The 15,861-nt window shown below is 40.8% G+C and overlaps 1 protein-coding gene across 1 annotated transcript in view; it reads left to right on the top strand.

Annotated features, from left to right (window-relative positions):
• The window catches only part of GRM1 (glutamate metabotropic receptor 1), a 676,880-nt gene that overhangs the window by 463,071 nt on the left and 197,948 nt on the right, over positions 1-15,861 (top strand). The window lies entirely within an intron of this gene.

Below are 15,861 nucleotides of genomic sequence, written 5' to 3' on the forward strand. Positions count from 1 at the left end.
TGAGGCTGAGATGGCAAGCCTTCAATTTCAGGTTCTGCTGGTATATGTCTACATCCTCAGAAACCCCGTAGATGTAGATATTATCATACAGTGAAACCTCAGTTTTCGTTGACTTCGGTTATCATCGGTTTCGGTTTTCGTTGACTTCGGTTATCATCGGTTTCGGTTTTCTTGATTTTTTTCAGTGAAAATTTTGTCTCAGATTTCATTGGTTGCCTCGGTTTTCACTGCTAATTTTGCGAAAACAAAGGGCGACCCACGCATTCTCCTGCTCATTGTGGCGTTGTTTCTCATTGTGTGAGCATCACCCCGCGCGTCTAATGCAATGCATGCAAGATAAAATCACATGTGCTCAAATCTCATTTTCCCTGTTAAGTGTTTCCCTTGCTAATAAGTTAACCCTTTTCCTTTAGCTCCATCATTGGACTATATTTATTCTATATAAAATGTGTTTTTGGTATGTATTTTGGAGTGTCTAGAACGAATTAATTGGATTTACATTGATTCTTATGGAAATAATTGCCTCGGTTTTCATCTGGTTCGGTTTTCATTGATTGTTTTCGGACGGATTATCAATGAAAACCGAGGTATCACTGTATTGTTTTTCCAGCCAATGAGTTGTTTCTAGACCATCAGCAGATGAAAAGAGTCCAGGTTGCCAAGCTGAAATCATACATATAGTCTAGTCTTTCCTCCAAAGTCTCTCAAAAGCAGTCTAGAGGATTCCTTATTCCCTCAAGCCCCCGATAGGGCAGATGCTTAAGAGACTTCTTTCTCTTGCATATTCCTGAATCACTCTTCTGATTCTTATACCAGCTAGTGTGACCAGGTATAACTAACTATCGGTATTTCTGGATCTAGATGGCCAGGGTTTCAGTCTGAAAGGGATATTGCCTTCTTTCTAGAAAGTACTCCTGCCTGCAACCACAGATGTAATAGCAAGATCAAGATAAACTGCTTCCATAGAACAACTATTAGTAGAGAAAGGTTTGCTGGTGGAGGTAGAATTTGGATCCAAACTGGAGCCTCTATTCAGTGTTTCACTGTTGGATCAGGAAACTAGTTTTATTCTAGATCATGTTAGCAGTCCCAATCCTTCCAATTTTATTATCACATTGCAAATATTTTGCCATTTTCAGGTTTGGGGGAGAGAGGAAATAAAGAAAAAAAAAGAACTTATAGAGTGGAGAGTTAGAAAAGAGGAATGGAGATCAGGATAAGTGAAGATGGGGAGGAGCACAGATAATCCTGTCTTTGCCCTTGGTGCTAAAATGCCCAGTTATGGGTGTGATCTGCTCCCAGACAGCAGACTTGGTCCCAGCTTTTGCTTATCAAGGCAGCTGGGGCTGGGAATGTTGTGCGGGCAAAGTTTACAGTCCGTGGGATAGAGGGAATCCGGCACTCAGTCATAATAGCCCTGACAAAAGAGCCCCGACAAAAAAGCCCTGACAAAACAGCCTTGTAACAAAATAACCCTTGACATTTCACACCTTAACAAAATAGCCCTTGACAAAATGGCCCCTCCCACAAAACAACCCTTGACAAAATAGCCCCCTTAACAAAACAGCCCCCTAAGAAAAAAATAACACATCAGAAAAACTATAATAAACTACAAGTGAAATCTTCACTGGAGGAGTGGCCTAGTGGTTAGGGTGGTGGACTTTGGTCCTGAGGAACTGAGTTTGATTCCCGGCACAGGCAGCTCCTTGTGACTCTGGGCAAGTCACTTAACCCTCCATTGCCCGCCACATTGAGCCTGCCATGAGTGAGAAAGCACGGGGTACAAATGTAACAAAAATAAAATAAAGACTCCTACCAGCATTCAATTGCATAAAGCATATATAAATAAACAAAATTATATAGCTACAAACTGGTATTCATGATCTGTTCTGCTACTTAAAGAAGCTATTCTTCTGTCAACATGCTAATTAAAAATAAACAATATTGTCATCATTTTCATAGTCTTACCAACCTTATCCTGTTTGGCAAGATAAGATTATTAGTAAAAAAAAAATGCAGTCCCATATTCTGGGCAGCCTGATCCGACCATTTTGTCGGGGGGGGGCTAACTTGTCAAGGGTTATATTTTGGGCAGGCCATTTTGACAGTGGCTGTTATGTCAGGGACTATTATGTCGGGAGCTTCTTTTGTTTGTAGCTTTTTTCTCGGGGCCATTTTGACCAGGTACCAGGGAATCCTTGCTGTACCTAGTGGCAACATCTAAGATGCCAAGTTACCAAGTTGCAGGCTGGAGATTTTGAAATAGTCCTGGATTTCTGACCACCCTATCCTGGTATATTATAAGACTTACAGTTTCAATGGGCAGGATTAGGCATTACAAATCCCACACTGCTTTGGGATATAAGTTCAAAATCAGGACTAGCCAAAAATCTCCACCCTGAAACTTGGAATCCCTGAATATCTACCAGCTGATATGTATCCACCCAATTCAAGACGACATTGTGATCCTGCCTCACAGTTAAGGGCCATTCCTTGGGGAAGACTGAAGGGGAAGGACATATGGGGTGCTAAAAATCCTGGTGGCTTATGAAGGTTCACAGTACCCAGAAGGACTAGAAACCCAGTCCTGAGCAGCAGAAAACTAACTAGACTGATTTAATATTCCAAGCTTATTCCTCTTTTACACAGCAGATATCTTATTATATGAGAACAACTACACAGTTACATCATTCAACAGACTAAAAAAAACCTTTCTACCTATAAAATTTGATATTCTACTTGCCATCTGAACAACTGCTGAATTGCATCATAAACTAATCCAATTTTCTCATAAAAAATGACCAATACAGGAATAAAAGATTCATGTGGCATAATAGTTCTTCCTTGAAATCGATTTTAATTACCTTTTATATGTGCCTTCAAAATACATCCCATGTTATCAAGTAAAAAACATTATTTAAATTGATCCATATATTGACCTTTTAAATATATATATATATATATATATATATATATATATATATATATATATATATATATATATATATATATATAAAGAACTTCATATCTTTTTCATTCTGTTTCTCTCCAGTATTTATGGTTGCTCCAGTCTTTCCTCAAACTGTAAATGATCTGTTTCCCTAACTAATGAAGTTGCTTTTTGCTGCGCTTTTTCCCAGTTCTGTTTATACAGTGTATAAACGGATAGAGCACGGATGCTGCTCAGTATACACAACACAATCTCATTATTACCTTGTACTCCTGTAGAATAATGGTATAAGAAGGACACACTGTTCTTCACTTTGTGCAACCAAGCATGCTAGAATTATGCTGCAGCTAAACACAACCTTTACTTTACTTGATAGCTCACAACACCAATTAACTTCAAGGGAGTTACAAAAACAAAATATCGAAAATTATACATATATCATAATGACATAAAACTCTCCCAATTACTAAGATTTAGTAAAACAAAAAATGTATGACTTCTGTTATTAGGTGTTTTATACATTAGAATTTGGTTGGTTAGTTTCTAGCTACTTTAAGGGTACTAAAAACTGGTGTGTGTATATATAAAAGTCATAAAAACTAAGTGGAAGATACAAAGCAAGACAGAGGACGGGTGAATGGGCTTTGTCATCATTGCCATGCGAGAACTGCTTGCGCGTTTTTAAAAGAGATCCTAAATGTTTTGCATCAAAAATCAGTGGTGGTTTATCATTTTTTATCAGTTAAAACTGAAATCAGAAATTCTAATTAATTTAGGTTGGTCCCCCTGGAAGGGGCAACAGTCAAATAGGCATAAAATAGATCTAATTTGTCATGTCTACTTTCCAGTTCAGATTTTCAAACTCTCTGAGGAGATTCCCTTGGAAAATGATCTTGAATGTTCTGCAAACTTCCCTGGCAGTTTAAAAATTACCCCTACACAACATATGTCCTAGAGAAAAGGAGAGTTATGATTAAGATATTTATATACCTCAAAGGTATAATAAATAATGCTTGTGTCAAGTACCATCTGGAGCAGAGGAGTATCTAATGGTTAGAGCAGCAGTCTGGGATCCAGAAGACCCAGGTTCAAATCCCACAGCAGCTCCTTGTGGTCATGGGCAAGTCACTTAACCATCCATGTCTCAGGAGAAGGCAATGGCAAGCCACTCCCACACCATGCAAAGAAAACCTCAAGGGAGGTGAGAGAAATAGGCTTGTCTGGTCACTAACTGTGTGATTACCAGGAGTCAGGTTGACTGAAAAGTCAATCTAGATCAAATACCATCTCCCTGCTCTTCCTCTGATCTATCCCCACCCCACCTTCTTCTCAGACCATCCTACAATTTCTGAAACAAAGAGGCCTCTTGGGGCTTAGCAGCCCATTATCCTGTAAGATCAAAACCATGTGCCTGTGGTTCAAAATACAATACAAGCACATCTTAAAGCCAGAGCAAAATACACTGGACCTCATGTATGAAAATGTCCCATGGTGGCAGCACTATTTTTTAAGTGTTAGTTGAGACATTGATTTAAAAATGAACCAGCTTACTTATCCATATGTACTTCCTTGTTAGGTCTTGTAACAATTTATAGCACACACTTAGCTTGAGAATCAAAAAATAATTTACAACATATTTTTATTCCATTTCTTGAAATTTAAAACTGATAACAATCTGCAGCCTCTCTCTAATGCCCTGCAGGTTATTCTAGCAAACCAAAAAGACTTACTAAACCTCACTAGAGTCTTTGGTAGTTGCCATGACAGCCAGGGCATTTTTCTGAGGTGAATGCTGATTGTGAGTTTTAACAGAGTATTGATAGAATTGAAAAATGAGCTTGCAGAACTATTGTTAGTAATATGTAATTTATCTTTAAAATCAGGCATGGTACCAGAAGATTGGAGGGTGGCCAATGTAATGCTAATTTTTAAAAAGAGTTCCAGAGGTGATCTGGGAAATTATAGACCAGTGAGCCTGACGTTGGTGCTGGGCAAAATGGAAGAGACTATGATAAAGAACAAAATTAGTCAACATGGATTTAGTGAAGGGAAATCTTGCCTCACCAATCTGCTACATTTCTTTGAAGGGGTGAACAAACATGTGGATAAAGGTGAGTCAGTCGATATTATGTATCTGGATTTTCAAAAGGCATTTGACAAAAGTACCTCATGAAAGACTCCAGAGGAAATTGGAGAGTCATGGGATAGGAGGTAGTGTTCTATTGTGGATTAAAAACTGGTTAAAAGATAGAAAACAGAGAGTAGGGTTAAATGGTCAGTATTCTCAATGGAGAAAGGTTGATAGTGGGGCTGGGACCCCTGCCCATACATTTCTTAATCTACACTTCCCCAGCTGTAAAGGATTAAAATACAAACTAACACATGCGACCTGCTTTGCCTACATGAGCACGCAGCTATGGAATGCACTACCAACCAACTTGAAAACAATTAACGAAATAAATAACTTTCGCAAATCCCTGAAAACCTCTCTCTTCAACAAAGCCTACCATCAGAACCCATACCTTAACTATAACACAACACCATCTCACCCTGATGCCGAATATCTTCGTTCTATAATTGTCTGCTTAGTTCGTTTTTGTCATTCTTGATCTCTTTGTAACACCGACTGTATATTATACCCTGTAATGTCGATGCCATAACAGGACTCTGTAAGCCACATTGAGCCTGCAAATAGATGGGAAAATGTGGGATACAAGTGCAATAAATAAATAAATATTTATACATGATCTTGCTATGGGAATAACTAGTGAGGTAATTATATTTGCTGATGACACAAAACTAATCAAAGTTGTTAAATTGCAAGAAGATTGTGAAAAATTGCAACAGGGCCTTACAAGACTGGGCATCCAAATCGCAGATGACGTTTAATGTCAGCAAGTGCAAAGTGATACACATGGGAAAGAGGAACCCAAACTATAGCTACGTGATGAAAGGTTCCACATTAAGAATCACCAACCAGGAAATTGATCTAGGTTTCATTATTGACGATACGTTGAAACCCTCAGCTCAGTGTGCAATGGCAGCTAAGAAAGCAAATAGAATGTTAGGTATTATTAGGAAAGGAATGGAAAACAAAAATGAGGATTTTATAATGCCTTTGCATCATTCCATGGTGCAACCACACCTTGAATATTGTGTGCAATTCTGGTCACCGCATCTCAAAAAAGATATAGTGAAATTAGAATCGATACAGAGAAGGGTGACAAAAATGATAAAGGGGATGGGACAACTTCCCTATGAGGAAAGGCTAAAGTGGCTAGGACTCTTCAGCTTGAAGAGAAGACGGCTGAGGGGAGGTATGATAAAGGTCTATAAAATAATGAGTGGAGTGGAACCAGTAGATGTGAATGACTTGTTTACTCTTTCCAAAGATACTAGGGCTAGGGGGCACACAATGAAGCTACAAAGTAGTAAATTTAAAATAAATCAGAGAAAATATTTCTTCACTCAATGTGTATTTAAGCTCTGTAATTCGTTGCCAGAGAATGTGGTAAAAGCAGTTAGCTTAGTGTGGTTTAAAAAAGGTTTGAATATCTTCCTAAAAGAAAAGTCCATAAGCCATTATTAAGATGGACTTGGGAAAATCCACTGCTTATTTCTAGGATAAGCAGCATAAAATGTATTGTACTGTTTTGGGATCTTGTGACCTGGAATGGCCACTGTTGGAAATAGGATGCTGGGCTTGATGGACCTTCAGTCTATCCCAGTATGGCAACACTTAACGTTCTTAGGTCAAAGGCAACAGCAGAATTTAACTGATTGCATTTCCCATTTAAGTGTCAGCAATTCAAGCAGGATTGGACAACCAGTCTAGATATTTTCAGCCATGGCCAATTGGACATCACATTATAACACGTTTTAATTCATACATCTGGAAGATGCCCTCTATTTTCGGAGTTGCAAATGCCATAAGAGAGTTTAGTGCAATGATAATGAATTAGGGGTCCTTTTACTAAGCAGCAGTAAGTGCTAATGCATGCTTACCGCATCTTAAAAGACTTACTGTGGGATGCAGTCAGGCATCCTGTGGTAAGTTCTGTGGGGCCCTTTTACTAAGCCGCGTGGGTGCCTACGTGTGCCCAACATACAGCAGTTTTGAGTTACCGCTCAGCTACCGCGTGGCCCTTGTAATTTCATTTTTGACGCATGTCCATTATGCACACCAGAAAATATTTTTATTTTCTGGCGTGCGGGTGGTAATCGTCATTGTACACGCGTAGACCATTACCGCGCGAGACCTTACCGCTAGGTTAATGGCTGGGGATAAGGTCTCAGACCCAAAATGGACGCTTGGCAATTTTCATTTTGCCGCACGTCCATTTTCGGCAAAAATTTTAGAAAGGCATTTTTTGCAGGTGCATTGAAAAATGATTGTGTGTGCGCCCAAAACACACGTCTACACTACCGCAAGCCATTTTTCAGCGCACTTTTATAAAAGGGCCCCTAAATTACCATGCACTGTCCGTGTGCTAAAAAAGCTTTTTTAAAAAATTTGTTGTTTGTGAGGGCATGTCTGGGAATGGAGAGTGGGCATGCTGTGCCAATCAGTTAGTGCATGTACATTACCACATACTAAGGCCCCCTTTTACTAAGCCGCATAAGCACCTACGCGCGCCCAACACGCGCCAAATTGGAGTTACCGCTAGGTTACCATGTGGCCCTTGCGGTAATTTCAATTTTGGTGCGTGTCCGATACGCGCGTCTGAAAAATATTTTTTATTTTCAGGCACGCTTAGCGGACGCTCGCCAAGTGGCATCTGACGTGCGTAGGTCATTACCGACCAAATTCTTTACTGCTAGGTCTATGGCTGGCAGTAAGGTCTCAGACTCAAAATGGATGCACAGCAGTTTAGATTTTGCCGCACATTCATTTTCGGCAAAAATTGAAAAAGGGCCTTTTTTACAGGTACGCTGAAAAATGATTCTGTGCGCGCCCAAAATACGTGCCTACACTACTGCAGGCCATTTTTCAGTGCACCTTTGTAAAAGGACCCCTAACTGATTAGTGTAGGATTACCACCTAAGCCCATACCGCCTCCAAAATAGGTGGCGGTAAGTGCTCATGTGGTAATTGTTTTTAATGGCCACACACTAATGGTGACAGATTATGGCCATTAAATTTAAAAAAAAAATAGAAAATCAGCCATTTTACTGCTGCGGTGAAAATGGCCTTAACACATTGTAAAAACCTATGGAAGGGCTACTTTCTACCATAGTACAAGGACCCCTAAATCGGTAACCCAGAGAGCACAATTTTCAAAAGTCATTTACCCATATTAAAAGCTATTTATCTAGGACAGAAGTTTTTTTTTATTGTTGTTTTCATAATTGGCCACCTTGTATGCATATAAAAATGGAGCAGTGTGTATACTATTGCCTACATTTTTGTGGAGATGTTCTTGAGGCAGGGTTAGGTTGGGAAAGGTAACAATGTGCATAGATTTCCATTTTGAAAATCAGGTGCATTATTTTGACAGGAAAAAGTAGTTTCATTTTTAGAGGGGGGGGGGGAGGGTTAATGGCTTTCATTTGTACACTATTTCCATATTTGTCACTTTTTTCAATTGTTGCTTATATAGCCTAATTTGTCAAAAGGCATCTAGATTAAAAAAATGGATCTTAAGGTGTTCAAACAGGTAGATAAGATGACGACAAAAGCCAAAAGTTTTTGTTTTACTTTATATTTTATTAAGGGCCCTGTTTACTAAGCCACGCTAGAGGTGTACTAGCGTTTTTAGCACACGCTAAGCATTAGCATGCTAACCGTATAGATGCCTATAATATTCCTATGGGTATCTATACGGTTAGTACGCGCTAATTTTTAGTAAATTAGTAAACAGGGCTCTAAATTTTAAAAGAAACAAATAGACAAATAAAGGGAAAGTAGTCAGATATAAGGAAAAAAAAGTAACCCCCCCCCCCCCAAACTGTCTCTAAAAATATTCATATATATCGCTACTAAAATAAAGAAACAGGGGAGAGCAAGTTTCATAGGAAATTGAAAAAAATATATTAACAGGCTACTTGCAAATAAAGGGCCAGATTCAGTAAATGGTGCCATAAAATAGATGCTGGGAAAAATCAGAGCTCAGTGCTATTCTATAAAGAGCACTCTGGGATGGGTGCCCTTTAGAGAATAGCGCCTAGTGGGATTTGCATACCCAACTGTGGGCGGCTTTCTTTTTTCCATTATTGGGCAAAGCCGGCCATCTCGTACCATGCCCCGTCCCGCCCCGCCCCGCCTTCTGTACCCTGCCAATACGCCCCCTTGAAGTTTGGCCGGCTCCGCGACGGACTGCAGTTGAGGCCAGCCAAAATCGGCCTTCGATTATTCCGATTTCGCCGGCCTTGAGAGATGGCCGGCCATCTCCCGATTTGTGTCGGAAGATGGTCGGCCTTCTCTTTCGAAAATAAGCTGGATAGTTTATATCCCTGTGCCTAAAATTATATGCATCCATTTACACCAACGAAAACATGGTGTAAATCCCAGCGTGTAGATTTAGGCACACTGGACCATATTCTATAACTACGTGCGTAAATTTTGGATTGCCGATGAAATGCCCATATCCCTGCCCATAGCTACGCCCCTTTTGAACTGTGCACATTAGAAGTTAGGCACACTGCATGCAGTGTGCCTAACTTCTAATGTGTACAGTTGTGCGTATAAATTCTAATTATTACCAATTAGTGCTCTTTAATGTTTGTTAAGAGCTGTTATCAATGCTGATTAGCTTGTTAAGCCAATTAAGTTACAGGCATTGTTATAGAATACGCTTGGATTTCGGCGTGGATCTCTAGGCACGCTATATAGAATCTGGAGGCTTCAGTGAATGCCCCTGACCCACTCATGCCCCTCCTATGGCCACACTCCCTTTAGGATTGCACATGGAAGATTTGGATTGGATCTTTATAGAATCACTCGGAAATCCAAATTAGTGCCAATTGACATCAATAATTGCTTGGTAACAATTATTGATTGTTAAAGGCTTATAATCTAATTTATTTGTGCACAGATCTCAAAATCATGCGCAAATTTGGGCATCATTTATAGAATCTGGGGAAAGTGGCCAAATCAATTTAACTAGCCTTATATATCCACCTAAGCATCTCAAATAATTCTATACTAAGAAGCTAGTTCTTGTTGCTGGATTAATGATTCCAAATAAGAAGGATCTATAAATACTGTACTCTGCCTTGAAAATGTATTGCATCAACTCAAACAATCCACCAGAATATCTTGACTAAAGAATTAAGTATTGGTCACCTCAATGGTGCAACTGACTGAATAATATTTTATCAATCAGATTTGACAGCACCCACCTCCTCATTAGTGGACCAAAACAAAATAATTTAATATTTTATTATCCCGCAGTGTAATCATAACCTATTATTGAAAAAGGTTGGTGTAGCGAAATATGCATGTCGGATTATGAACCTCTCGACAGGCAATTTCCATCTGTAGATGACGAATAATGCTATAAGAAGATAAGTAATTTATGAAATAACTTTTCAATAATAAGTTATGATTACACTGAGGGATAATAAGATATTAAACTATTTTGTTTTGGTCTGCCAATGAGGAGGTGGGTGCTGTCAAATCTCACCGATAAAATATTATTCAGTGAGTTGCACTGCTGAGGTGACCAATACTTAATTCTTTAGTCAAGATATTCTGGTGGTTTGTTTGAATTGATGGGATATTGAATGCCACTAGATATTTAATCTCCTTAATTGGTCTGAAATTTCAGCAAAGGTAACTCCATATAACCAAACATGAACCCAGCTGATAATTGCTTCTTAAATGTTTATATTTGTTCACTCCAACTCCAATTATATTCCAACCGACTTAGCAGTTTATTCATAACAAATTTTTATTTCCATCTGTTCAATGTACAATTTCATCTCTTCTATGTGCAAATTCACATTATTTCTTTACAAGCTTAAAATTCAATTGTCCTTGTCACATAGCGTTTCTCTCCAATTCGCAGTACATGGACGCCTCCACCTATATGTGGCATGTTTCGCAAATTGCTGCCTCAGGGTGTGGTCCGGTCAACTGAAAATTTGAAAGACTCAGTCAGAATACTATGAAGTACTTACTAAATACCAAATCCTATATAATAATTCTCACCTCCAACGTTCTATTGGTCTTGCTGCCTGTGTTCGTGACTTTTTTGGAGTTGGTCTGCTAGGCTGCATTGCACAGGCTGACGTCACCATACCCATTATGACATCCACATCAGAACCCGGAGTAAAAAACAAAACAAACATGCCTCACAGCTGATCCAACCCCCCCCCCCCCCCCCCCCAAACTGGCTCGCGCATATTTGAACCACCATGCAGCTTGACAGCAAAAAAAACCCAAAAGGCTCGAGCCTGCCTGATGCCACTGACACGCTCAACAGCCGCCCTCCCAAAACACCATACAGCTTGACAGCCAAAACTGAAAAAAGCGGCTCGAGCCTGCCTGACGCCACTGACGTTCTCAACAGTTTTTCACACAAAAAACTTTAAAAGATGCTCACTCTCAATGTCTGTATATGACACTCAATACTGACACCCCAGACAATACAACACTCACACACACAGTCACACACACAGAGTCTAACACTCATACACACTCTCTCTCTTTCTCTGACACACAGAGACACACAAGCCCAACGCCACCCTCTCCAAGTTCACCATCCCTGCCCCCCCTCGGGAGTTTCCCAAAAACACCTCTATCACCAAAAATGTTTTTAAAAAGCAAGCACGGCACCGCAGGCAGCCATCAGGCATTAGCTGTCGCCTCTGCAGCCGCTCTTCTCGCCTCTCACGTCACTGCCCCTGGAGCAGAACCCCGGAGGAGCGCAGCGACGTGAGAGGCGAGAGGAGCGGCTGCAGGGCCAACAGTCAATGCCTGATGGCTGCCTGCGGTGCTGCTCTTGCTTTTTAAAAACATTTTGGGTGGTTTAATTAGCTCTTTTTGTTTTTGTAGCAGCCGCTGCTGCTCAACAGGAGAAGCAGCAGTGGCCGGAAATGGGAGCTGGCACCGCGTGTTTCATGGGAGACTTGGCAGGTCTGAGTTGGGTGGGCGGGCCTGGATGGAAAGAAGGGGATAGAGAAAGAGACACTGGATGGAAGAATTGGGAGAGGGGGGTAGACGGATGGAAGGATGGGGAGAGAAAGGGCGAGATGGATGAATGGATGCAGAGAGAAAAGGGATAGACTGGAAGGATGTGGAGAGAGAAGGGACACTGAACAGAAAAGGGTAGAGAGATAGAGAGACACTGGATAGAAGAAGGGGGAGAGAGACATTAGATGGAAGGATCAGGAGAGAGCGTAGATGGGTGGAAGGATGGGGAGAGAAAGAGGGAAGACACCGGATGGAAGGGTAGGGAGAAAGAGGAGACACTGGATGGAAGGATGCAGAAAGAAAGAGGGGAGACATTGGAAGGATGGGGAGAGAAAGAGGGGAGACACTGGAAGGATGGGGAGAGAAAGAGGAGAGCTGCTGGATGGAAAAGGGGAGTAGAGAAAGACTGGAGAATAAGAGGAAGGGGCAGGGGGAGAACAAGGGTGAGAAAGAGATGAAAAGCCATAGGTAGATGAAGGAAAAAGAAGGAAATTTAAAAAAGGATGGAGGGGGTCCTAAGACCATGGAGGGGGAGGGGGTCCAGAGAGGGGGGGAGAGGGGAGGAGGGGGGAGGGGGTCCTGAGACCAGAGAGGGAGGGGGGAGAGATATCTCTGTCACACACACACTCTCTCTCACAGTCAGTGTCTTTCTCTTTCTCTCTCTCTCTCACTCTCACACACTCTATGTCTCACACTGTATCACATTCACTCTCTATGTGTCACACAGTCACTCATACACTCTCGGTCTCACAGAGAGTCTGTGTATCACACACACACTCTCACACTCTATCTGTCTCACACACCCTCTGTCTCTCACAGACTCTCTCACACACACTGCATCTGTGTGAAACACACTCTCTCACACTCACTGTGGCTCACATACGCACTCGCACACACTCTCATTCTCACACACACACTCTCTCTCTCACAGACACACTCGCACCCACAGTCACTCTCTGTCACACACACACACTCGCACATTCACTCTCTCTCTCTCTCTCTCTCTCTCTCTCACACACACAGTCACTCTCACACACACTCTCTCAAACATACACACTCCGAGGAAAATCTTGCTAGCGCCCGTTTCATTTGTGTCAGAAACGGGCCTTTTTTACTAGTATACAATAAAACATTACATATCTTAAGTATAAACAAGCATCGGTGTCTGTGCGTGCCAAAATGGAGTTACTGCCCAACTACCGTGTGGCTCTTGCTGTAATTTCATTTTTGGAGGGCATATGAAAAATATTGTTATTTTCAGGCACGCATAACGGATGCGCGCCAAGTGGCATTTGACACTTGTAGGTCACTACTGCCTGGATTCTTTACCGCTAAATCAACGGCTGGCGGTAATTTTGATTTTGCCATACGTCCATTTTCGGCAAAAGAAAAGGCCTTTTTTACAAGCGCGCTAAAAAATGGATCGGCGCATGCCCAAAACCTGTGTCTACACTACCGCAAGCCATTTTCAGTGCGCCTTTGTAAAAGGACCCCATAATCTCTCTGAACTAAAATAAGGCATACTTTTGAAAATCTATAAGTAAGTGTGTAGGTATGAATCCCTCCCCAGCTGCATGTCCTAGCAATGCTGCTTCTTACTGCAGATAGGTATGAATCCCTCCCCAGCTGCATGTCCTAGCAATGCTGCTTCTTACTGCAGATAGGCTCTACACACATGCTTTTTCCCACATATAGGGGTAAAAGCTAATTTCCATGGGTAAAACTCTAACTTTGGAAATTACCATTCCCCAATACTAATGCTAATTATTTAAGGATTCAGAATCTAGCTTTGCAAAGGTTTATACCATCTGAGTATACGAGTATACCACAAAATGGAAGTTTTAATAAGAGAAGACTGAGAAGGTTAGAGCTGGCCTGGGACCAGGCCAGTGGTTCCCAAACCTGTCCTGGTGGAACCCCAGCCAGTCAGGTTTTCAAGATATCTGCAATGAATATTCATGAGTTAGATTTGCATGCAGTACTTCCATTGCAAGCAAATCTAACTCTTGAATATTCATTGCAGATATCCTGAAAATGTGACTGGCTGGGGTTCCATGAGGACAGGCTTGGACACCACTGCCCCAGGCCTTTTGGTGAGTTTGAAAAATCGCAAAAGAAAACTGTTTTCATTGTTTTATCTAAGGCAGCTAATTTTGCAAGATGACTGCTTGAAGTCTAGTGATGGAACTGTGTTCATTTGATTCACAGTTGGTGGGGATGAGTCAAAGTCTGAACTGATTGATAAGGATTTATGTGAAGAGTCAGAAAGTTTCTCATTCTTGTCCATGCTAAACCAAGGTTTATATATTGCAGTCTCACAGAATTTACATTTTAATGATATTCTCAAAAATCAATAGAAAGCTGGGAAAATATGAATGTCAAAATATTTCTTAGAGCTGTGCTGAAGAAAAGATTTCAGGGTTAATATTCAGCTGGGTTTTGGCCACTACTAGCGTTATACTCACTTAATGTTGGGCCATGTTTTGGCACTGGCATTTAATATCTGGTTATGTGCAGCCTGCTATCCCTTATCCCCTGGATTCTATATATGGTGACTAGAGTTATGTGCATAAATCGGCATATGTAGCTGATTGCTTGTCTAACTTAACTGATTAACGAGCCAATCAGTGCCAATAATTGGATGTTAACAAGCAATTAACAGCACTAATTGGGACTAATTAGAATTTACATGCACAACTCGCTAAGTGTATTCTATAAAGTTGTCCGCCCAAATTGTACCACACGGATCTCAAAAGGAGGCAAGGCTGTAAGAGGAGCATAGGCAGGTCATGGGCATTCCTAAAGTTTACACGCAGTGTTATAGAATATTTATTTACTTAGTTATGATATTTGTATCCCACATTATCCCAAACAAGCTTAGATTCAATGTGGCTTGCATTCAAGGAAAACATCAAAAATATGATACAGTCAGATAATTAATTATAACATTTTAACATATTAGGAATAATTGTGTTCTTGTCATGAAGCTAGGCAAGAGTATTGTTATGTTGAAACATATAAGAGAGACGGCAACATTAGTTTATTTTCTTTTGATAAGATAGTACTTAATAGAAAAGCCTTTAGTAATTTACGGGATCTCAGATAATCTTCTAAGTACCTTAATTGCTTGGGTAGAGAATTCCAAAGATAGGTTTTCTGATATGTGAAGCCAGCAACAAGGATTGATTTGTAAGAAAGACCTTTGCAGTTTGGATGAGCGTGAGGTATTCTCTAGATGTTTTTACTGTATTACATAAAGGTAAATCAATTAATTGTTGCAAGTAGGAGGGTAATAAACCATATATGATTTAGTAAACAGTCATGTATATGTTAAAGGTGATCTTTGTGTTTATGGGAAGCCAGTGAAGTTTTAACAAGAGAGGAGAAGCCTTCTCAAAGCGAGGAGCTCTGCATTAGAGAGTTGCACGGGGACAGAAATCCAACCCGTCCCCACTGGAATCCAACCCATCCCCGTCCGTCCCCATGGGGAATCTTACCTGTCCCCTCCCGTCCCTGCAAGAATTTAACCTGTCCTCACCCACAAGAATTTAATGGTACATTAAAAAAAATTCCTGTTGGCTCTCTCAGTCTCTGGGTTTGAGCCGCAGCACTGCAGGCAAGGAAGGAATGGAAGTTGGAACACTCTGGTGCGCACATATAAGACTTCTCTGATTCACTGGCACTGTGTGCTAAGAGATCACCATATGCATGCGCCAGTAGGTCAGGTGACATCTGATGCTCATGCCTATGTCAGAGCTGAGGTCTGCGCATCAGC

Source organism: Microcaecilia unicolor, chromosome 3, assembly GCF_901765095.1.
Source record: "Microcaecilia unicolor chromosome 3, aMicUni1.1, whole genome shotgun sequence".
Classification (NCBI taxonomy): domain Eukaryota; kingdom Metazoa; phylum Chordata; class Amphibia; order Gymnophiona; family Siphonopidae; genus Microcaecilia; species Microcaecilia unicolor.